Source organism: Hyperolius riggenbachi, chromosome 3 (genome assembly GCF_040937935.1).
Source record: "Hyperolius riggenbachi isolate aHypRig1 chromosome 3, aHypRig1.pri, whole genome shotgun sequence".
Classification (NCBI taxonomy): Eukaryota; Metazoa; Chordata; class Amphibia; order Anura; family Hyperoliidae; genus Hyperolius; species Hyperolius riggenbachi.
This window is the reverse complement of record NC_090648.1, coordinates 114967262-114993306: the sequence shown is the minus strand read 5'-3', so window position 1 is coordinate 114993306 and position 26045 is coordinate 114967262. Positions and strand designations below refer to the sequence as shown.

Sequence of the window (26045 nt, the reverse complement as noted above, 5' to 3'; positions counted from 1 at the left end):
GCGACTTTATAAAGCCGTGGACAGCACTGTCTTTTGAAGCACTTATCTCAACTGTCTCTCATTGTTTCTTTTTTGTTTATGGTTTTTCTGCAAAGAAAAGTTCAAAGGGTCACCAGCGTGCTCTGTGAAATCATTTAAAATGCTGAGTGTATTGTGGAAACTGCAATTATTAGAGACTGATGCAATGTTATATTAAAAAAAGCTTTATACCTGAAAATAAAAATATGACACTATTCTCTTTGCTACTAATGTTCTATTAATTATCCGTGTTACACAACCAATTCATTATATCATGATTTTTTTTTGCTTCAGAGTCACTTTAAGGTTAGCCATGGGGTAGTTAAGTTTGGGCATGGGGTTGGCTAAGGGTTAGGCACCGTGGTGGTGGGTTAAGTTTAGGCAGCAGGAGGAGTGGCTAAGGTTAGGTACCAGTTGGGGTCTTAGGGATAGGCATAGGTAGAGGGAGGGTCCAGTGTGAGAGTAGGCAAGGGCATAACTATACATTACCTGCTCTCTGTGAATGCATCTCCTCCTCTTCCTGGTTAGTCTGCAGCCAACCAATTACCATGCAGCTTCAGTCCCCACATGGTTATTGGCTGGCTGCAGGACACTTGCAAACTAACCAGGAAGTGGAGAAGACGTGAACTGATAATGCATAATAATGTTTCCGCTGAGATTTACAATGAAAGTAGGGTTAGGTCATAGTGAAAAATCGGTAAATATAACCGATATTTTAATAAAGGAATTGCAGTAAGTAGTAGAACATCATTTATTTTACCGATATCCTACCATCGGCAGTCTTCAGCACTATTTTTTTTTCATGCACCATTCGTAAAGGTATGTCCAGAGATACCCTACTGCTGCAGAATATGGACCTTACAAGAGACTGCTTTGGTAAGAACGCTTTAACAAGCTTAAATGTCTTGAGGTTATATGAAATCTAAATTTTAGCCAATTATAAAGCCTAATGAGGTCAACTGAGGGAAATGTGAGGTGAACAAATGGAGTATGTATAGAACAGCAGGTGCATCTGAACACGTGGGAAGACTCTGGTTTATTTCTTTTTCATTACTCACATTAATGCTAACAAATGCTGCAAATCTGTTAATTGCTTTATGTGACCATGTTGATGGTTTTGCAGGCTATAAATGTTTGCTCATGAAGAGTCTAACACATGAGTTACTTTGTATGTTAACTAATGCCTTTCTGACAAATGTATAAGAGCATATATGTGCATATAAGATAATTGCTTTTCTGCTTTTAGTTCTGGGAAAGCCATAAATTAGTTATGGATATGGACGGTGCTGATCATTATTTTCGGGAGACAATTTGTTGGCAGTAGATCTGAATCCAGACCAAGCTCGCTATGGTGCATTACCCTCTTTAGACCTTAGGCTAGGTTCACAGTGGTCAGTTGCATAATGCACACGTTATGAGTGTGAAATGCAATGGAGACTGGCCATATGCAGTACTTTAATACAAAGCCTGCATCCAGCGAGTTAGAATAACACGATCCATTACAACGTAGAGATGTGAATAAGCCCATAGAATTGTATGGGCAGTGAGTTGACATGCACATTTTTTCTGCAACGCCACTGAGCACTGTGAACCAGCCCTCAGGGTATAATTCCGTAGTCTAACCGGCTGGCATACCTGGTTAGGAGTGGATGGTTAGGGCACTCCCACCTTTAGACTACACTGTTTTATGTGCATTTTTAAGGCTGAGGGGGTGTAGTAAATTTGTATCCTATTAATGTGGTGGGTAACTTCTTAAAGAGACACTGAATCAAAGAAAAAATTATGATACAATGATTTGTATGTATAGTACAGCTAAGAAATAAAACATTAGAGCAGAGACATAAGTCTAATATTGTTTCCAGTACAGGAAAAGTTAAGAAACGCCAGTTGTTATCTATGCAAAAAAGCCATTGAGCTCCACGACTTTCAAAGCCGAAGAGAGCTCTGTCTTCTGAAGGTTGTTATCTCAACTGTCAGTCATTGTAGTGTTTTTTTCTTCAGCAGAGGACAGGTCAATAGTTCACTTGCCTGCTCTGTAAAATCATTTAGAATGATTATTATTATTATTATTATTATTATTTATTTATTTTTTATTTATATAGCGCCAGCATTTTCCGTAGTACAAACAACTTATGGGGAACAAATATACATAAGAAATACAAGACACTGTACAGTCATGACATTGAACAGAATTAAAAATACAAATACATACATAGTTGATGTGTAGTTGGTACATGTACATATGTTAAAATTACAGCAGTATGAGAAACACTAGGAGGAGGTCCCTGCCCTTGCGAGCTTACAATCTAGAGGGTAGTGGGGAGGAAACAAAAGGGAAGGAAACACAAGGATTAGTGGGTGAGCCAGTGTGCCTTCAGTGCTGCCTATAGCAAATTATAGGCTTGTCTGAACAGGTGTGTTTTCAGAGTAGTGTGTAAACTGCAAATATTAGACAATGATGCAATGTTATAAAAAAAAAAACTACAATATAACTGAAAATAAAAATATGAGAATATTTTCTTTGCTTCTAATGTTCTAGTAATTATCCGTACTACAAAACCAATTCATTATTTATATCATTTTTTTCACTTCAGTGTTTCTTTAATGAAACAATAAATATTTGTTTGGTTTTTTTTGTACTATATCTGGTTAATTGAGTGGCCCTCTTTTTCTGGAATATGAACTCACAGGTTAGATTTCTGTAATCCCCTCCTACAACTGGTGGTCACATGTTAGATTGGGAAGCAGGTATTTCTGATATCAGTAATGTAACATTACTAATATTCTGCTGTACTATTAGCTTGCTTATTGTCTATGGCACAGCCATAAATTTGCCATGGAATTCCGTTCACTTAAAGTTAAGTTAGGAACCCATGGAAAGATGGATCGGGGAACCTGAGGCGACAAACGATTGTTCCCTGATCCATCTTTCAAAGGAATGTGAAAACAAATTACATTGCGAACGATCATTTTCATGATTGCCCAATTTTTTTCGGTAAAGTCAATATGCATCTGGGATGATTTGCATATTCAGCAGTAATGTATTGTAGAGCCCCTCGTATGCTCACTACAACCTGAATAATTGCAAATACCTTTTGTTTTAAGAAGGCAAATTTCTGTTTTGCATAGCGTTTTAGTAAGAGGGTTTTATTTGGTCCTTTTTAGCCCTTACACACTCCTAGGAGTTCTGGTTCACCATGACAAAAGAAGGTGTCAAATGTATTCTTCTTTCTTGCTGGTGGATTACGGATAACTCCTGCGAACTGTCAAATGTAGCGGATGTGGTACTTGGAGTAGCGCTGGTGGCTGCGGAAGATGAGGTGTTCTGTGTTAAATGGTCAACCACGCCCTGACAATCTTGGAAGTTGATGGGACGTGCCTTCTTCTGAGCACTGTACTTTGGTCCAGGTCCACACAAAATCACATCACCACGACCTCGCACAGACCTGCCGGGTGGCCTTCCTCTGCCTCTGCCTCTGCCTCTACCTGTTTTGTCCGTTTTGTCCATATCGGGGGGCATAAAGTGAAAGGTATGCACTGACTTGAGTAATACAATGTGCAGTCACACAGGTGCAGTTAACAGCTATGCATGGAGTGGTATATCACACTGAGTGCACTCACGTGGGTGGGTGCACTGAAGTGAACAACAGGTAGTAGTAGGTATATACAGTGATGGGTATTACAATGTGCACCTGTCACACACAGACAGGTAACGGACAGGCACAGTGACACTGCGTACGCTCACATAGGTGGGTGGGTGCACAGTGAACAACAGGTAGGTATATGCAGTGGGTATTAAAATGTGCACCTCTCACACACAGACAGGTACCGGACAGGCACAGTAACACTGTGTGCGCTCACGTAGGTGGGTGGGTGCACAGTGAACAAGAGGTAGGTATATGCAGTGGGTATTACAATGTGCACCTGTCACACACACACAGGTAGTAGTCACTGAATGTGTTTGGCCTGGCAGTGGCACACACAGTAGGAATTAGCAAGGCTGTCTATGCAACACAAGTGTCAGTGGGACACACAGAAAAAAAATAGATCACAAGGACAAGATTAGCTCTCAAAAGAGCTGTTGAGGGGTGCTTTTTTAGCAATAAAAATCAGCAAGTAGCAAGCTAACAAGCCTACAAGAGCATAACTAAGCTTTCCCTATGAGAGTCTGCAGCAGCTATTCCTTTACTAATTACTGCAGGCACACGAGTAAGTGAAAAGCCTGACACTGCCTGCCTTTTATAAGAGGGGGGGGGGCTCCAGGAGGCTAATTGGCTACAATGTGCCTGCTGACTGTGATGCAGAGGGTCAAAGTTGACCCTCATGATGCACTATGGGGGCGAACCAAACTTCTGAAAAAGTTTGCGGTTCTCTTGCAATCGCGAACCCCTGAAGTTCGCCGGGAACCGTTCGCCGGTGAACAGTTCGGGCCATCTCTACACCTGACTTGACAAAGACACACCGGTGTGTTAATACATGTTGTCATTATAACTTGGCACAGGGAACTTGCCTGGACTCCAATCTTACCACATACTCTTAATGATGTCCCTTGCTGGCCACGGTTGATATCCAAGGACTCAGGAGTGGAACATTGGGCATTATCATTATTTCATGGATTTAAATAGTGCAAACATATTATGCAGCGTTGTACAATACAAAGGATTACAGACCGACAACACAATACATGTAATAAGCAATAAGATATACAATTCCAGATCATACACTGGAGTAGTAGTCCCAATAATACAAGTTCACACTAATCTGTGAGTAGAGAGCACTATCAAGTATGATACACAAGGAGGGAGGGCCCTGCCAAAGGCTTACAATCTAGAGGAAAATAAAGGGCATGTGAGATGTGGGCATTTCTTTTGCAATTTGCAAAATGAATTAAAGGTATTGCACCAAAAAAGCACTCTTCTCTCTCCTTTTTTTGATGCAGACACCTGTCAAATCCCACCACTGAGAGAGCTGCTCTGGCGCCTACCTTTCCTCTTCCTTTTGTTGTCTGACACTGGCATTGGAGAACTGGTTCACTTTGGACATTATATCCTTTAGTCCTGGTTGTAACATGGGGCAGGTGTATATTTGTATATTGTGCTGTGCATATACTATATAGATCTGGGAAAGAGACTAGTAACATTTTCCAAAATCCCTGCAATGCGTTCTTCTAAAATAACTTTCTCACCTGATTAAAGTGGAGTATCACTTTAAATGGGTAGAGTGTCTTAGAGCTCCATCCTTAAAAATCTGACGGAACACATTTAATGATCTAATATTCATAAAATGGGAAGTAAAACTTTAGCAAGATAACATTATTGATCGTTCATTATGCATATCAGTCCACACTTGCTGTATTTCATGCCTGTTTTCACTTCTTCCATAAAGCCTGACTGATTTGACAAGCACATCTTAATAAAACTGATTTAATTAGTAATCAGCATTTATTCATCATAATTAATAAAAGTACAGACTGCAAAGCCTGTTAAATCGCGTAATAGCAATCAGTGTAAAAACCATATCAAGGTAAATACCTAGTTTCATCACTTCATTGTGCAAACACAGTAACATTGGCTCTTATTGTGTGAATAACTGTGAATGAGGAGGTGTTTACCTTCTTTGTATTATTTATTTTTCAAATATTATAATTATTATTATTACCAAATGTTTTTTTTGTACCAAATGCTGGTTTCACTGATGTGTGTTTTTTTATTTATTTATTTATTTTTTTAAATAAGGGCTCGTTCACATCTAGCCAACGCAGATGGCTGTGCGATCGGACCACAACGCATCCGATCGCACGCCATCTGCGCCGCTGCCTGCTGCGCTGCTGATCCCATCCATTGACAGTGATGGGATCAGCTCTGTGGTGCGGGCAAAATGCAGACAGCAGTACGCAAGCGCTTCCCAGCGCATCGTACTGCTGCGCAGCGCAGTAGATGTGAACGGTAGAAGGGCTGTCTATGCCCTTCTGCCGTTCCTGCGTTACAGCACATCATACGCACTTCCATATCCGCACAGAAGCGCGTATGATGTGAACGAGGCCTTAAATGAAGCTTTTCAAATTATGGATTTGGTGACCAGGGATGATCAATCAAATGCAAATATTTCTGAGGTCATGCAGGATTATGTAACTGCTTATGCAAATTAATATTTAAGATTAGAACATCTGTATTACTTGCAGTTGTGAAGATGGCGCCTCACTCTCCCCCATTCCAGTTTTAAAAATGTAAGCAGTGAAGGTAGTCCGCACTTCCAGCTGATGGTCGCAGTGGGATGTGCCTGGATCAGGAGTTGACAGCCAACAAATCCAATCTCATATAGATAAAGATGAGTCCGGCACCATCCTCTTTATGCTCTTTTTATCTTTATTATCAGATCACTGACATCTCCAATACAACGTTTCGGAGGGCAAACCTCCTTTGTCAAGTAACAGCCAGTATCTGAAAAACAGTTTCACCAATATTTCTTATATACCTCCTTATTCCCAAACTGACCAATCAGTGCAGTGTGCCGCTCTATGGCGACCAATCCCCTTGCGTCCGCCTAGCGGACCTGATGGGGAACTTCTATTTAGCATACTAGCGCTGTGCCTACCAATCAAAAAGCAGGGGGAGCGGCTATGACGCACAGGGCGAGGACGGACTCAGACCGCCGCCACGTGCAGGCGCCGACCAATGGGGGATCAGCCAGAAGTGACATCATGTCAGGCTCCGCCCGGCTAACGAGCGGACCTGACAGACGACTGATTCCCAGAGGACGGAACTCTCCGCCCTCTAGTCGCGCCGCATCACAGTGCAGCGAGGTGGATGCGTCATCATCCACCCGCCCACTGTAACTAGGCGACGAAGAGGACGCCTCCGCCCGGCGTCAATGCGCTCCCATATAAACATACCTATAACACAATGTGATGACCATATCTAAATGCAAAAGCATATTTGTATCGATCATACTCATCTACTCCTTGTCTTTTCTTAGAAACCTTTCTTAAAGGGCACCATACGCAGCAACCAGATATCTACAAAAACAGAAACAGTAATATAAATTTAGATAAATGGAATCATATCATAATCTCTATTCATACCTCTAGGTTCTAAAGTATCAAGTCTGCGTATCCAAACTGCTTCTCTATATAATAATTTTTTAATCCTATCTCCACCCCGTCTCAAAGGCTGGACCTGTTCTAGAATTTGGAAACGCAACTGATTGACTGAATGTCTTGCTTCTGTAAAATGATTAGGTATCGATAATTCTGCTGTATTATTTCGAATAGTGCTTTTATGGGCTGACAATCTTACTTTCATAGGTTGTGAAGTCTGTCCTATGTATAGAAGCCCACATGGGCATTTAAGTGCATAAACCACATAACGTGAGTTGCAATCAAATTGGCCTCTAATATTATATCTTGTCCCCAAATGTGGATGACAGATATAACTCCCCTTAATAACACTATGACAGTGTACACAATTAAGGCATGGGTAGGTGCCATTGGGTCGGGTCGACCAAGTCACCCCCCGCTTCTGAGTACCCATGTCCGCCCGAACTAATTTATCCCTTAACGTGGGAGCCCGTTTGTATGACATGAGAGGTAAATTTTGAAACTCCTCAATATGAGGAAATGCTGTCCTTAATAGATTCCAGTTGCTGCGTATGATGCCCGCAATCTTATCACTATATACATTGTATTGGCTCACAAAAGGAATTCTTCCGTGACAACCCAATCCATGTCGTCCCTGTCTATTAACTGATAACTTAATTTTCTCTCTAGCCTTCGTAAGCAGTCCCTGTGGATATTGTCTTCTCCTAAACTTATCCTGCATTTCATTTAATCTAACTTCCCTAACATCATCATCATCCACTATCCTTGTCACCCTCTGAAATTGACTCATAGGGATTGAACGTTTAGTAGCCAGTGGGTGAAAGCTCCCGTAACACAACGTAGAATTAGTGTCTGTAGGCTTAATATAAAGGTCTGTGCCTAGCCTACCACCAAAGACACCTACCGTTGTGTCAAGGAAGCTCACACTCTGCGTATCACTATGGATAGTTAAGCGTATCGCTGGACATTGTAAATGTAAAATATCAACAAATTGTTGTAGGCTCGAATGTGACCCCCTCCAAACGCAGAAGACATCGTCTATGAATCGTAGCCAACACATGGCATTTTGTGTAAATATATCATTAGTATAAACAAATGTCTCCTCATAAGAATTCATGAAGATGTTAGCGTAGGAGGGGGCCACATTCGAGCCCATTGCTGTACCCCTCAGTTGTAAAAAGAATTGGTCCTCAACGAGAAAATAATTACATGTCAACAACATCTGTAATAGATTGCACAAAAATTTGACCTGAGTCTGACTAAAGTCAGAAGCACATGTCAAGATGGACTCGACCGCCTCCACACCTCCATCGTGTGGGATGGAGGTGTAGAGGCTCTCAACGTCCATGGTGACCAATAGTGCACCCTCAGGAATCTCAGGTAACTTCCTAATGGTCTCAATAAACATCATAGTATCTCTCAAATATGATTTACCAGCTATCACAAATGGTCTAAGTACTACATCTAAATATCTAGCTATAGGTGAGAAAATAGAGTCTATCCCGGCCACAATGGGACGACCCGGTGGCCGGGACAGACTCTTATGTATCTTGGGACAGATATAAAAAACCGGAACAATCGGGTGTCGTTGAATAAGATATTCCATTAATTTATCATCTATTATTCCCTCTGCTACTGCCCTTTTCAGCATAGACTCAATCCTCGTCTGATATTCTATAGTTGGATCCTGGTCCAATCTAGCATAAGTAGATGTATCTGCCAATAACCTATATATCTCATTTTTATATTCCATAGTGTCCATAATCACTACTGCCCCGCCTTTATCGGCTTGTTTAATAGTGATTGCCGAGTTATTGGCAAGTTCTTGTATTGCTCGTCTCTCATGTATGGTGAGGTTGTGTTTGATAAAGACAGTTCTGTCCATTGACACAGTCCGAAGCATAGCCTCAATCTGCTTATTCGTTTTTTCCATGAACTGGTCGATAATTTGACAAGAGGGTGGGTTGAATCTACTCTTAGTTCTCAATGGAGTACCCTGTAAGGATAATATTTCTTCATCTATAGCCTGAGACTGTCCAAATAAGTTAACCTGGGGTGCACTAAAATAATATTTCAACCGTATTGATCGGTAAAACCTCTGGAGGTCTATATCAAGGTCAACAAGTTGAGGCCATGCTGTAGGGGCAAAGGAGAGTCCTTTCTCCAACAGAGACTGCTGTGCCGGCGTCAAATCTACTGTAGAAATATTTACTACTATGGTCTCTGTTATGTGTTCTTCGGTATTGTTTTCTGCTGCCGTGGTCGTTGCCTCAATCGATTTTTGATATTTATGCCGCCTGCCCCCTCTGCGCGTTCGTCTGCGCTTCCTGGAGGGTCTGAAGATGATTGGGAATTGGATATCAAAAAATCAGATGAACCTTCTGATGGTGGGCCCCCTTGTCCCCCAGAGGGCTTAGGTCGTGATGGTTTCCTACGTCTAGTCATCGGTTTTTGCCATGGATATATATATCCAGATGTGTAGTCCATAGCATCTCTTTGGAATTTGTCTCTCTTGATGATTTGCAATTGTTTTTTATGTGATTCTATCTTATTATCCATTTCTACAGTAAATTTCCCACATTCATCAATGCTCATGTTGTCCATAAGTTTCCGTTTGGACTCCGCTATTTGTGCCTCTAATTTCGGTATTTCCTCCATAATCCGATCGATGGTCAAGGTCATTGAATCGAACGAGGCCTTGTTCCAAATCTTAGTCCAAGTGAGACAAAAATTAACATCATTTGGGAACATCAATGGACTGACGTGGGACCGTATTCCACGGGGTATCCTTCCCACCTTAACATATTCTGCCAATGTAGAGGCATGCAGTTCAAGTGAAGTGCGTGTTTTTAACAATTTTTCCAGTTGTTTAGCAATGGCTTTTTCATCTACCGTGTTTAGAAACGCCACTTCTGATGTAACTTTGGCAACGATTCTGGCAGTATCCTCCGGTGTATAGGAAAAAATATGCTCATCAATTGAAGGCGTGGTCATGATGGCTGGGTGCAGTCCTATAGCTGAATCAAAATAAGCAGTGAAGGTAGTCCGCACTTCCAGCTGATGGTCGCAGTGGGATGTGCCTGGATCAGGAGTTGACAGCCAACAAATCCAATCTCATATAGATAAAGATGAGTCCGGCACCATCCTCTTTATGCTCTTTTTATCTTTATTATCAGATCACTGACATCTCCAATACAACGTTTCGGAGGGCAAACCTCCTTTGTCAAGTAACAGCCAGTATCTGAAAAACAGTTTCACCAATATTTCTTATATACCTCCTTATTCCCAAACTGACCAATCAGTGCAGTGTGCCGCTCTATGGCGACCAATCCCCTTGCGTCCGCCTAGCGGACCTGATGGGGAACTTCTATTTAGCATACTAGCGCTGTGCCTACCAATCAAAAAGCAGGGGGAGCGGCTATGACGCACAGGGCGAGGACGGACTCAGACCGCCGCCACGTGCAGGCGCCGACCAATGGGGGATCAGCCAGAAGTGACATCATGTCAGGCTCCGCCCGGCTAACGAGCGGACCTGACAGACGACTGATTCCCAGAGGACGGAACTCTCCGCCCTCTAGTCGCGCCGCATCACAGTGCAGCGAGGTGGATGCGTCATCATCCACCCGCCCACTGTAACTAGGCGACGAAGAGGACGCCTCCGCCCGGCGTCAATGCGCTCCCATATAAACATACCTATAACACAATGTGATGACCATATCTAAATGCAAAAGCATATTTGTATCGATCATACTCATCTACTCCTTGTCTTTTCTTAGAAACCTTTCTTAAAGGGCACCATACGCAGCAACCAGATATCTACAAAAACAGAAACAGTAATATAAATTTAGATCCATTTATCTAAATTTATATTACTGTTTCTGTTTTTGTAGATATCTGGTTGCTGCGTATGGTGCCCTTTAAGAAAGGTTTCTAAGAAAAGACAAGGAGTAGATGAGTATGATCGATACAAATATGCTTTTGCATTTAGATATGGTCATCACATTGTGTTATAGGTATGTTTATATGGGAGCGCATTGACGCCGGGCGGAGGCGTCCTCTTCGTCGCCTAGTTACAGTGGGCGGGTGGATGATGACGCATCCACCTCGCTGCACTGTGATGCGGCGCGACTAGAGGGCGGAGAGTTCCGTCCTCTGGGAATCAGTCGTCTGTCAGGTCCGCTCGTTAGCCGGGCGGAGCCTGACATGATGTCACTTCTGGCTGATCCCCCATTGGTCGGCGCCTGCACGTGGCGGCGGTCTGAGTCCGTCCTCGCCCTGTGCGTCATAGCCGCTCCCCCTGCTTTTTGATTGGTAGGCACAGCGCTAGTATGCTAAATAGAAGTTCCCCATCAGGTCCGCTAGGCGGACGCAAGGGGATTGGTCGCCATAGAGCGGCACACTGCACTGATTGGTCAGTTTGGGAATAAGGAGGTATATAAGAAATATTGGTGAAACTGTTTTTCAGATACTGGCTGTTACTTGACAAAGGAGGTTTGCCCTCCGAAACGTTGTATTGGAGATGTCAGTGATCTGATAATAAAGATAAAAAGAGCATAAAGAGGATGGTGCCGGACTCATCTTTATCTAGTTTTAAAAATGTAGGAATAATTTGAAAAATCATTTATCTTTTATAAATTAAAGGGCAACTGAAGTGAGAGGTAAATGGAGGCTGCCATACTTATTTCCTTTTAAACAATGCCAGTTGCCTGGGCAGTGCCTCCTGATCTATTTGGCTGTAGTAGTGACTAAATCACACCCGAAATTAGCATGCAGATAATCTTGTCAGATCTGACAATACAGTCAGAAACAGCTGATCTGCTGCATGCTTGTTCAGGGTTTATGGTTTAAAGTATTAAAGGCAGAGGCTCAGCAGGGCAGCCAGGCAACTGGTATTGCTTAAAAGGAAATAAATATGGCAGCCTTCATATCCCTCTCACTTCAGTTGTCCTTTAAGAATATTACTTACATGGTATAGCAGTGTAGGACTATTGTATTAATGCACTATAAGGTTGATACGAAGAAAGACTTGCACATGCAGCTGACACAAATTTTGCAGGAAAACCACTTTGTCATAGGATAACTGTGTTGGCCCTGTGCAAGAAAAGTTTGGGCTGTGTTCTTCTGTCCAATAGGTTCATCAGTTGTTGATCAGTTGTTTTACCTAGAATAAGCCAACTGCTTGTAAGATAGTTGTTTGGGATGTTTGGCAAATTATTGTGGTGTATAGAGATTTATCTGGTAATAAGCTGGACCGGCAAGATCCAATAGTGAATACATAGAACAGATGTGGACAAAGGGACCAAATTGAAGCTTGATGGTGGGACTTGTGGTGAGACCAGCCATTGAGTTTTGATTTTTTTTTTCAGTTTGTTTCAAATCTTAATTTTTAAGAGATCAATGTCTCTCCCACCTTATTTCTACTCTCTTGAAAGTTGGTACTAAAGAATTTGATCCACTTTATTCTTAAAAGCAATTTGTGAATACCTCAAACACTCCAACTACTTTCATCCACACATGTCACTCATACAACTGTTGTGAATGGCCCTTCAATATTCTCGTTATCATGTATATCCCCAAAATTGATCATAAAAATCATTAAAATTCTACAAAAAATGACAGGAGAAATTCCTCCAACAAAAGAAAGCACCACGTCCCTCTTATATCCACAGTTCCTTGATATCGATATTTGTTTGTGCTAATTAGCATATAGTTCCTCAATGCTTGTCAGCAATGGTATATCAAAGTGCATATGTTTAAAGGGATACTTAAGTCAAAATTAAAAAAATGACTTTTACTCACCTGGGGTATCCCTCAGCCCCCTGAAGCTGTATGGTGGCCTTGCAGCCTCGATCCGATCCTCCTGTCCCCGCCGGCGGCTACTTCCGGGTTCGGCGACAGCCGCCGACAGGCTGGGAGCGTGAGTGATTCTCTGCGTTCCCAGCCGCTATATCACCCTCTATGCTGCTATAGCGTATAACATATACGCTATAGCAGCATAGAGGGTGATATAGCGGCTGGGAACGCGGAGAATCACTCGCGTTCCCAGCCTGTCGGCAGCTGTTGCCGAACCCGGAAGTAGCCGCCGGCGGGGACAGGAGGATCGGAGCCAGGCTGCAAGGCGACCATACAGCTTCAGGGGGCTGAGGGATACCCCAGGCGAGTAAAAGTCATTTTTTAATTTTGACTTAAGTATCCCTTTAAGCTTTCAAACTCACGGTTCCCCTGCATCAATATTCCCACAGGTTGTCTCCACAGGTGGCTTTAAATTTACTCCTCATCCCACAGGTGATTACCCTTGCAACTTCAGGGGTGGTGTATCGGCAAACAGTCCGAGCGTTACTATCCCGCTGGCGTCTCCATGCAGCCTGCATCACTTCCGGTTGCCAGATTCAGAGAGCCGCTCACCGTACTTCCGCCCAGCGGGTTCCTACTCACGATAGCTATTTGGTGAGGTCACCTCACATAGATGTCTGGAACTTTGTTCACGGACATCCGCTGCGCACACAGATTATCCCAGTTCACATCTATGCAGCTTGCTGTTAGAATTTTGAAAGGTTTCAGAAGGTTTCAAAATTCTAACAGCAACACCACCCCTGAAGTTGCAAGGGTAATCACCTGTGGAGTGAGGAGTAAATTTAAAGCCACCTGTGGAGACAACCTGTGGGAATATTGATGCATGGGAACCGTGAGTTTGAAAGCTTAAACATATGCACTTTGATATATCATTGCTGACAAGCATTGAGGAACTATATGCTAATTAGCACAAACAAATATCGATATCAAGGAACTGTGGATATAAGAGGGACGTGGTGCTTTCTCTTGTTGGAGGAATTTCTCCTGTCATTTTTTGTAGAATTTTAATGATTTTTATGATCAATTTTGGGGATATACATGATAACGAGAATATTGAAGGGCCCTTCACACCAGTTGTATGAGTGACATGTGTGGATGAATGAGTAGTTTGAGTTTTTGAGGTATTCACAAATTGCTTTTAAGAATAAAGTGGATCAAATTCTTTAGTACCAATTAAGCGCGTTTTAGAATTATTTATTTATTTGAAAATTTGTTGGATTAAGGGTTGAAGGGATCCCTTATCTAAATACGCAGCTGACCTATCGACTATCCCCCCAGGGCATAGTTTTTGTATTTTCTCTCTTGAAAGTTGGCCTTAGCCCTTGACAATTGTAGCCAGTTATGGACTATCTAATATGTGCCAAAACAAATGTATACAATTTCATGTACGATTGTTTAAGGAATGATGAATATCAAAAAGTAGTTTTAAAGTGCACCTGAAATGAAAGAGGTTTTAGGTTTTATACTCATCTGGGGCTTCCTCCAACCCCCGTGAGTCCACTTGATCCCTCACTGTCTCTCCAGACCACTCCTGTTTCCTGCTGGAAGGCCCGGTGCTCTGGTCAAGTCGCACTTTGTCAGGCATGTGCGGCCAGGAGTGTTTTGCACCTGTGCAGTAGTTACTCAAAATCCATGAATAAATTAGCCCAGTGGTATAGGAAACAAGGGGTTCTTTATTACTTTTTTAATTAATTACAACATTTTTAAATAGGGAAATTCCTTACAAGAGAGTTTCTTTAGTACATAGCAAGGAAATGAGCAGTGCTACTTAAAAACAGACTAGTGCCTACTGCCTACCTGCAAAAGAGTGCAAGCCCCACTTGTGGGGTCGAATACACACCGAGCATACACATGACCTGTCTACCACTGGAGGATGTTGGTTTCCTGTAACAGCTTGCATGCAACCTATTTAGTACTCGTCCCTCCCACTGCGAAGAAGTCAATCCTCCATGGGAGGGGCCTAACACTAACTAAATCCTAACCTATGTATATGCATATCCTGGGTGCGCTACCAAGTAAAATTGAAAAATCGAAAATTGCGCAAAAGGTGGATCAGCGCAACACCAGGCCGCCTCCGAATGGCCTCCAACCATGGAGGATTGACTTCTTCGCAGTGGGAGGGACGAGTACTTAATAGGTTGCATGCAAGCTGTTACAGGGAACCAACATCCTCCAGTGGTAGACAGGTCATGTGTATGCTCGGTGTGTATTCGACCCCACAAGTGGGGCTTGCACTCTTTTGCAGGTAGGCACTAGTCTGTTTTTAAGTAGCGCTGCTCATTTCCTTGCTATGTACTAATTTAATTCGTTTTTGGTCAGCTACTCCCACTTAACAGCCATGCTTTTGGTGTATATGCAGAGCTTCTGTTTGGGTTCAAGGTGCGTTTGTAGTTCCTGGGGGGCTCAGCGCATCACTGATTGGAGGCCATTCGGAGGCGGCCTGGTGTTGCGCTGATCCACCTTTTGCGCAAGAGAGTTTCTTTGCCATCGCTGTAAATAACTATCATTTGTTGTATAAAAGTGCATAAAAGAAAAATTTGTAGACTTGACCTTGACCTTAGCACAAAATTTATTTTGTGCAAAACCTAATAAATAAATTAAACAAAATAAAAAAAAGAAATCAATATATATTCCTAGGGCCGATTCTAGACTTTTTGCTGCCTGGGGCAAACTTATAAGGATGCACCCACCACCCCACCCCCCCATTTGGAACAATCGCACAGCATAGTATAGGTAGTATACAGGCGGATAGGTAGCCGGCGGGGAAGGAATGACTCAACTCCTTCCGTGTTCCAGGCACTGCATTTCACCACTCATCACTTCCTGCAATGCTGCCCACTGTACTTGCGGGAGGGCGGTATTGCAGGAAATGACAAGCGGTGGAAAGCAGCACCTGGAATGCAGAAGCAGGTGAGTTATTCCTTCCCCGCCCACTGCCTGACACACCCTCATGCTGCACTAATGGCTGGAGGGGGAGAGCAGATGAGGGAAACCAAGGTGAGGGAGGGGGGTCCGACCCCCCACTTCCCACTGCTGTGCCCGCTGACTTCCCTTCCTGGCTGCTACCCCCTCCAGTTCATGGTGGGCCCAAGGCCAGGTGGGCAGCTGTAAGCTGGGTGGCTGCAGGCCAGGCATACTTCCTGTTCCTGCCTGGCGCCGCCTCCATACTTCCGCCGCTTAAGGAAGACGCCTCACTTGGCGTCATGGGTGAGCTGGGCCTGTATATTCCCTGTGAAGGAGAACTCCATGAAGATTCATTAGCCAAGATGCTAAAAATGTATAAAATGTAATATTTATAGTTTTATATATTTTTGTCCATCAGATGTTATTAGCTTCATGAAATATAAAATCCCCCAAAGAGTGGTACAGTGGTGTAGTAGTTTCCATGTTTTCTCTGTGTTTACATAGGTTTCATCAAGTGTACTCTAGTTTCCTCCAACATCCTAAAAACACACTAATAAGCGAGATAAGATTGTGAGCACCTTTGAGGGAAAGTAAGTGACATGACTAGGTACTTTGTGAAGCGAAGATGCCAATGCTATATAAATGAATAATAATAGCAACTCTTGATATTGCATCCTTTAGCATAACTCTACCTTTTGTTAGATCTGGATAGCTGAATAGTGCATTGATTACGAACTGTGCCTCTGAGACCAGAGTTCAAATCTCTGTTCTTCCTGTTCAGTAAGCCAGCATCTATTCAGTAAGGAGACCTTGGACAAGACTCCCTAACACTGCTACTGCCTACTGAGCGCACTCAGATGGCTGTCCTTTGAGTCTGCAAGGAGAAAAAGTCTTGCCATTAAAGCCAAATCCATTTTATTTTTACTGCTATTTTTGATGATTAGAAGGATTAGAGCCTCTGTGATTAGTCTCCCTGGTCAGTTTGGCGAATTGCTTTTGGAAGGAGATCTCCTAAAGTAACTGATTGTTTATGTTGTACATAACTACATGCATGTGAAACCCAACCTTACTACAGTGGCCAGCCTAAAGAGGAGAGCATTAGAACTGAGCATTAGAAGCATTAGGAGTGAGCAGGTACCTGTAGTTTGATGATACCTATGAATTAATGCAGCAAGTATTTTCATTTTCATTGTTCAAATGTACCATTTAAAAAAAATAAATAAACAGAATTAATAAAAAAATGTATTTAAAGCAAACTTCAATTAAATAAACGTATAAAAAACTGCATTCAAAAAGTAGGTTCCAGTCTATTCTTGTTTCCACGCAGCCAAAGTAAAACAATGGCATCCATCCTACATTACATATTAATGATAATAATAGCATAACTGTATTTCATGGAAATGCCAGCCATTTTCATGCAATATTCTGTTATCAGAAAAATTAGACAGCTGGATCTTTTGTGCTTGAAAGTCTTGTTGTCCAGCCTTGACCTCTATTTCTCCTTTGTGTCATTTTCGGTGTGTGTCTGTTCGACTGTAAACCATGGAACGCCAACCTTTTTAAATAGATATCTTCACATATTCCATTAGTGCAGCTTAGCCCCTTTTCTAAAGCAAGATGCTGTCTGCTGCTGAGAATGAAGCCTTTTCATTCATGGACTCCATATAACTGAGAGAAAGGTCTAGAGGTACTGTGTAGCATCAATGGCTTGAAAAGACTTTTTTTTTCCCTACGCTTTTTTTGTAACAAAAAGAGGAAAGGAAAAGTTTCAGGTGTTGAAACCAAGGGAGAAAGCCCTAATTATTAATCTCTCCCCATGACCCTGAGAGATTATTCTTCAGACCACCATGCAGAAGCGTCAGAAGACATTTACTGAAAAGATAAGCAATGCCGATAAGGTCTCGTAAAAGCGCAAAACCAGCCTTGCCACTTCAAACACAGTCTTGTTTTTGAAAGGTGACTTTAGCAGTAAGTTCTGATCCACCTTTTCATTTATTCTCATTTGATTTTGTTACTTTGTCAGCAGTGGTCTGTTACCCACAGCTCACATTTCCATGTGAGAGAGAAGAATTGCATATTATTAGAAGTTATTTTACTTGTGCATAGCAATTAAATCCTTTATATTCCACCAGAGCCTGATGCTGATAGCTCTTGGTCCCCAGAGCTGAAGAAAGCGTGGACAAGTCACTTCAAAGTTTGAGGAGGACCATCGCTGCAGTAAGGGGAAAGTGTGTATTCTTTGTAAAGAATGTCCTGGAGTTCCATGATCATCCCAGGTGGCACAAGAAGTCATGCATTTAAGGTGGCCAAGCACAATACAATATTTTAATCTATTTTTTTTTTCGATTTGAGAAGTACGGTATGTTCAATTTTTCCAATTAACAACCTGACCAGTGCATCAAACACTTATGTTTGATTTTTCCCCAACTTTAAAAAGAAACGGAAACTCAAAATAAAAAATGCTTGTACCTATAAAAAGAAATTGACTATCCTACATCATTCAATTTTCTGAATAACTAATAGAATTTTTCACCACTCCCGATCAATTTATATTGAAAACAAATGGAACATTTCTCCCCCAAAAATATTTTGTTTTCAATGTTTCCGTACAACTTATCGGTTAGATCGAAACACTAGAGACTAGAGAATTTTTTCATTGGATTATGTGTGTAGCCAACTTAAAGCGGTTTAAAACCCTGACATAATATTAAATAAAAACATGTTTTCCTACTTTTGTATGCCATACGGTTATCATATTTGCATTTGTGCATAAGTATTATTATTCATTTACAAATTATAGGTTCCCAAAAGTACATTTTTTGCTTTATGAGCTGACTTTGCATTTTATTAACAACTAGTTGTATTCATTATGTATTGAAGGCAGACATGCTTTGACTCTCTGTTTGTGTCGTGCTTCTTCTCCACAGTCAGAGAATGTGTCACATTCCTCACTTGATACATTTAATTTGGCATCTCTGGTTTACTTTAACAATTGTTTGTGTGTAAATTGCCCATTCCCCTTAAAAATCCTGTTCTCAAAGCAGGATGAGCATAGCTATCCTCTCATGGTGGTCTGGCTGCAGGCTGTAGCTCTCTTGCCACTATGCCAGCACAGCCCATTTATGTAATGGTGTAAGTAGTGCAGTTTGTTGCTCCCTGTAGATTTTAGACTGATTTTTGTCCATGCATGTGTTCCCTATAACTGTAAGAACCTGACAGTGCCTCAACACGATTTCCAGGCTCATAAGCATTGAAGTGTTTACTTGCTTGCTGACTGGTGTAGGTAGTGTAGAGACCCTTTTCACATAGGGAACCTCACTGCTGATTAAAGGGTCCAGGACAGAATGTCATTGCATGCCATCCGATTTCAAAGCTAATATCCTCCATTTTTGCAATCAAATACAAGTTTTTGTCATGACTTGCTGGGACTCTGGGAGTGTTTTAAATGCAGAGGGTTAAAGTGTACCTGAGACAAATGGTTAAAAGGATTTTTACTTACCTGGGGCTTCTTTCAGGCCCCTGTAGTGTGTCTTCTCCCTCACCATCCTCTCGGTCCCTTCAGTTGTGTCAATACCAGCCTTGTAATGAATGCAACTCGGCTCAGTCAAGGACTACTGCACATTTGTGGTCAGAGCTGTGCACATCATTCGATCATACTTCCATGTCTGGAAGCATTCTGCATATATGTGCAGTTCATTAAGACTGTAACTGCACTTGTGCAGAAGGGTTCTGGCAACAGGGCCGCAATGTAGAAGATACATGATCCTCATAGGGCCAAAAAGGGGACCAGATGGACATAGAGGGAACAGATGGACTACTGGGGGCTGGAGGAAGTCCCAGTTGAGTAAAAACCTTTACTCCCATTTCTCTCAGGTTTACTTTAATGGTTGTTTGTAGGTAAATTGACCACCCCCCTCAGCACCTGCTTTCCGCTTTAAAATACTAATCCCAATGCATAATGAGCATAGTCACCCTTTCTTGTGGAGAAAAGTCGATACTTGATCGTTACCCATAACCTCCAAGTATCTGTGGGATGACAGAGACCAGGAGCCCAATGATGCAGTATCGTTGGATAAAGGGAAATAAGTACAATTGTAAGTAATATACTCACGAAGGTGAGTTGCAATAACTTGCAACCACCATTAGAGCCTGCAAGATTATGACCGTCCCGCTCCGTATCCCAGTTCTGTAGGTGCAGATGCTGGTTGGTCGCTCTCCTGGATAAGTTCTGAGGACACCACGGTCCTCGTTCTAGGACCCCTTGGGGTATAGACTATACTAAAACGTGGTGGAGGCGCCCTAATTGTATATGACTGGAAGTTGAAGAATGTTACGTCTTACCTTCTCAGAAGAACAAACCATAAGTATTGGAAAAAGATATATTTATTTGTGCACGTTAGACAATGCGTTTCATGGGTCCTAGCCCGCTTCCTCAGGTCACTAAAAAGTGCCTGCTGCAATTCGGTCAAAGACTAGGGCGCCTTATTTTTTTTGTATCCTTCCTTGTGGTCATGATAAGAAGGCACATAAGGTGCTGTTCCATCACTGTGATTCCATCTGCTGCATGCTTATTACAGGCGTCACTCAAAGACTACTGAGACTGAACAATAAGCATGGCAGCAAGACCTACACACATAATGCTTCTGCTGCTATAACCATAGATCTCTATGAACATTCCCATTTTTGAATGTCAGTTATGTTGCTATTATTTTTTTTTTTTTTTACAGCATACGTTCCACAAGTCATATACTCTTATTGATTATTCAGTGTAAGTACAATAACTGGCATTTTTAGGCTGTCTAAGTAGTTATTTTATTTCTCTTTTAGTTGCTCCTGTAATTACAGAATGAGATTAGGCTATATAAAAGATTTCAGCCATATTAACTTTCTTAAAACTGTACAGCATTATAGCGTAACCCCAGGGCAGCCGCAGACTCATTTCTCCCCTCGCACAGTACAGACGTTACCATTTATGACTTCCCTTTCAGAATAATAATCATAACTCAATCTTTCAAGCTTGGTTAACCACCTATGTATTTCTATTACAGACGTCAAAACAATGGTACAGCCGCAATATTAATAGGCTGCAAGTAAAGTGAATTCTGCAGTACACATCCGTTTAAAGCATGCTCGGCATACATCCTGTGCCAGGAGCCTCTGACGACGGGAGGGCGATCTAGCAATGTCTCGTCTGCTGCAGGGATAATAAGATTGATGGGACTCCACTCCTATGATTTAAGGTACACACAGAAGGAGCAATCTCGATGACATATTTGCCTAATTTAGATTTATGCTGGGAATACACCTTACGTTTTTCGTGATCGATTCTCTGCGCAATCTATTAGCCATTCGATTCTCTGCTCTTATCTTCCGCTCATTTTTCTTATCTTTTTTCCATTCACTTCTATGAGAAATTGAGCGGAACAGAATCGAGCAGAGAATCGGACATGTCGGAATTTTATCATCGAGGCATCTATCGGAACGATTCTCCGCAAAAAACTTAACGTGTATTCCCAGCTTTAGGGTCTGTGTAGACAAACTGCAATACAAATAATTTGCAACTGGAGGTGTCCACATGGCTGGAATTATACTAATTTCACCCCACAGGCCAAATTTCCTGTTACACCTCTTCCGTGTGCAGCAGCCCTCCTTCCATGTGTAATATCCATATATATGAAACCCTCTCTTCCATGTACAGCTTCCCTGAGGAGTAGCTCCCCTCTAAGATGTGTTTCTCTCAATTTGCAGCCTCCCTTTTCCATTTGCAGCCTCCTCTTCCATATGTAACAACCCCTTTTCCATATCCAGACATCCCCTCAGGCAGCAGCCACCCAAGCCTGGACCTTTGTAGTCTTTCCAGAAATCCGGTATACAAACACATTGCATTTGTACCACAGATGAAATTCAAATAAGACAAAGACTCAGTCCATGTTCCTCTGTTTCTGCGTCTGTAGGATACTTTAATAATCCACTGAACTTCTATAGAGTGTAGTTACTGTTGCATCAGACGATGGTCAGCTGCTGTTTCAGGGCACTTTTGTCCCTTTTCAAGCTTACATATACACAGTTAGCTTTCAGGGGATCCATTTCAAACTCCTAAGGCCCATATGCAATGAACTTTTTCACCCAAGTTTTCATCTTCTATTTAAAATACATTTTCAGCACTTTTAAACTGAAAATGTTCCTGAAAATCAGGCTAAAAGGTAATATCAATATTATTTTCAGTATTTTCTTGCTTTCTCGTGGCTTAAAAGGCATTTAAAAATATCACCTAGGAGAAAACTCAGGAGAAAAAGTTAATTGCATATGGGCCTTAAGTCTCTTTTACAAAGCTTTTCATTAGTACAACACGTCTCGGTGCTGCCAGCCATAATATGTGAGTCTGTATGTATGTGTGTGATCCCAGATTGCTTTTAATTATTCCAAGCATGCATAGACTTATATGTATACATCATAGGCACATGGAAGACATGTCAAATTCAAATATTAAAGGCACCGACCAAGCATCACATAATGCTGCTTCTTCTAAGCAGCTCTGTTGGCTGTTACCTGTCTTGGCATCATTATTTGCTGCCATATTACTTGTTATTGATCTTGGTGTGCCTAAACCAGTTTTATGCCGTTGTTGTAAACATGGCCTGTTCCTTGACTCTGCTTGCATCCTGCCCTGACCGCTGACTAGATACTGACAATGACTGATTGCTGCCTGCCCCAACGTTGGCCTGTTCTTAGACCTTGCAATCTATCTAGACACCCTACTTGTCCACGCCTTTTCCGTAGCTTCAGACTTTCTTGGCTGTTCTGTTACTGTTGAGAAAATCCTAGAGTCCGTTACCTGCTGGCTAATAAGCAACAAAGTAGTCCATTGCTCACTAGTTAGCGGCCCATGATTCCTTGCAGAGTGCTCTGGTCAATAGGGATGGTTGGAAATGCCCATATCCGATTCTGGCAAAATGCCGATTTCCACAAATACAAATTTCAGTTTTTCTAATTTTTGTTTTTTCCGACTTCTGTTATCCCGTTTTTCGGAAAATCAGTCTTGTGATTGGTCTAAAATTATCTGTTCTTTTACAGAAAAATTCTGCATTCTATGATTGGTCCAGTGCTTACGAGTTCCATTATTGGGCTAAAATTACCGAGTTGCAGTAAATCGAATTTCTGCATAATTCTGATTTCCAATTTCTGTTTTCCAATTTCTGTTTTTCATCTTTTCCAATTTCGATTGGAAATGTGTATATCCATTTGGAAATGCAGAGATTTCAATTCTTCAGAATCCGAATAAACATCCCTACTGGTCAAGACCTATAACCACTTGGACTCCACACCCTGGGAGAGCCCATGCCAACTGCCAGTGCCATCGGTGTGCCAGCAGGCCATAAAAGTCTCATCCTAATATAAGAAATTACAAGTTTATTCCTAACTTAGTGGAATCTTGAGATAAGAAGAATATGGAGCCTGACATCTGTATACCGTTTGCCTGGTTATCAAGCTGACCCTTTGCTTTGCATACTTTTTGTATAACTAACTAACAAAAACTATGCAGGTCAGGTGACCTGACTCAAGTCTGATGCCATTGCTGCAGACTCGGTCCAGGTGTGACTAAAAAATGAGCATGTATGCCAGCAATGGTAATACTTTAATAGGAGGTAAAGATGGCAGTCTCAACACTGATCCCAAGCTAGGACCACTTGAAGGTCAGTCAGTCGGTAGACATAGCTCAGGTAGTCATCCTGTTACTGGGGATGATGATAATGAAAATGATGAAAAGCCTGTTTTCTGTGCCATTATAAATCTGATCTATATTTAGCAGGAGACACATCCTCCCCACATGACCATGCCTCATTTTCAGCATCAGTCACCACGCAAGTCACTCAACTTGCCGGGTGATGGATGAGATTCATTCCCCACATGTGTGTTACAGCAGTGACAGCTTTACAAGAGCAAGGAAATAGAATCTCATATCAAGATGTTTATATAGAAAAATCAGAATGGCAAAGGTAACGCAAACATTTGCCTAAGCTACATGCCGATTGTCCTCCAATACCAAGGTCACAGGATCTGTAAACTCATACTAACATCTTTCATCCCTATTACTCCTTCCTGAAAACCATGATGTTTGTTTTTTTGTTGTTGTTGTTTGTTTGTTTGTTTTTTCCTAATTGTGGCTAGAGTAAGGTATACAAACATATTGCTATTCTTAGGATCTTTTAAAGCAGTGCGGTCCTGTAGACAGGGCTGAGGTCCTCACACATTTTTGGCACTGTTCAAATTCCTTGTTAGGACTTTAACCACTTCCGGATTCCGGGTGGTTTGGCTGATCTGTGCTGCGGGGGCTCTTCAGCCCGCAGCGCAGATCAGAAATCAGGCAGGGCGATCAGACTTCCCCCCTTTTTTCCCCACTAGGGGGATGTCCTGCTGGGGGGGTCTGATCACCGCCGCGCTGCTGTGCCTAGCGGGGGGGCTCCTCAAAGCCCCCCTCCGCAGCACTAGTCCTCCCTCTGCCTCCTTCCCTCCCTCTCCCGTCCCCTGTGTGCGGCGCAGGACGGAAAGCCGTCCTGCACCGGATAGGATAGGCTTTAGCCTATCAGATGCCGGCAATCCCCGGCCAATCAGAGGCCGGGGATCGACGATCTCCTCTACGGCGCTGCTGCGCAGCAGCGCCGTATATATGTAAACACCGGGGAAGATCTTCCCCGCGTGTTTACATTCACCCTCCGTGAACTGACATGGAACGGCCGCTCATACGAGCGGCCGTTTCCATGCAATCCACTTCAGGATTCAGGGGCGTAGTTAAGCGTACGCAGAATCCTGAAGTGGTTAACAAATGAATTATATTTTAAGGGTCTAATTTTCCAGGAAATACTTATTGGGAGTATCTTAGATTTCAAATTCAGAGTATGGGAAGTCAGAGTATGGACATCAATGCTCTCTTCGACAAAATCATTCCATTATTAATAAGACACATTTGACTGTTTTAATGCAAATCATTAAAGAGTTTTAAAAATCTCTTAATCTTGGTACACACTTTAAAATTTTGATTAACCAATCACTGACCAATTTTTCCACCTCCATGTAGTATGAGGCTCAACACTTATTGAATACTGTGAGCAAATGGTATTGGTAATTAAACCCTCATACTACATGAATTTGGTAAGATTGGTCAACAAGGCTCACAAACAGGAAACTGTCAGGACCTAGGTCCTGACATCACTCTGTGGTAGGTGCTTTATTGCAATATCAGCCATACAGACCCCCCCTGATGATCTATTCAAGTAATGGTAAAGATTTCTCATGGGAAAGGGGATATCAGCTACTGATTGGGATGAAGTACAATCCTGGGTTACAGTTCCTATTTTTGAAAGGTTTTCATAATACTGTACTATATTTTACCTGAACCATTTTTTTATTATTATTATTATTATCATTGTTATTATTAATATTCCATACTAAAGGTTCTTCCTAATGAACCAGTAAAATAAAAAAATCTGTCACCTTCTAGTGTCACTTAATGGCTCTTGTCACAATGTCTACTTATCTATCTACTAAGCTATCCAAACGGATATGTATCTTCTCTCAGCATAGTGAAGCAGACCCTTATCGCTACAGACCAAAGAGATATGTTACTATGTGTTCTGTGATCTTCAGTGAAACAGTGTTCTTCCCATACTTGTGGTGAAGTGTGTTCTAGAATATAATGTGTAAAAAAAACAGCTAACCTCTTCATACAAGAACATCAAAGATCATAATGTACTGCTCATTGTTACCCTGATGTTAAAGGCATGTGCAATTAAAAAGAAAGTTGGTTTCCTCCACTGAGAGGGCTCTCACATGTCAAGGGCCAATAAACACAAAACACAAGCCAGAATAGATAAAAGCTATGAATGTCGTTTTGGAATTTTGAGAGCTGCTTTTATCCTGAATAGGTTGCAGTTTGTGAAATTGTGTTGCATAAAACTGGCTTCCAGTCCATTAATTATAATGAGTGTATGCAGCAGATGTGGCCCCAGTTTTTAAGGTACCCGTATATTCCGGCGTATAAGACAACTGGTCATATAAGACTATCCCCCAACGTTTCCAGTTAAAATATAAAGTTTGGGATATACTCGCCGTATAAGACTACCCCTCTTCCAATGCACACCAAAAAAAAAAAATCATATATTGGTGCTATGTATGA

General features: G+C 41.9%; 1 long non-coding RNA gene across 1 annotated transcript in view; it reads left to right on the top strand.

The window, feature by feature from the left end:
* LOC137561116 (uncharacterized) overlaps positions 1–18307 on the top strand; it is a 73384-nt gene extending 55077 nt beyond the window's left edge. The window contains exon 4 of the long non-coding RNA XR_011029874.1: positions 18004–18307. This is a non-coding gene — a long non-coding RNA (uncharacterized lncRNA). The remainder of the gene's footprint in view (positions 1–18003) is intronic.
* Positions 18308–26045: the final 7738 nt, after the last annotated feature.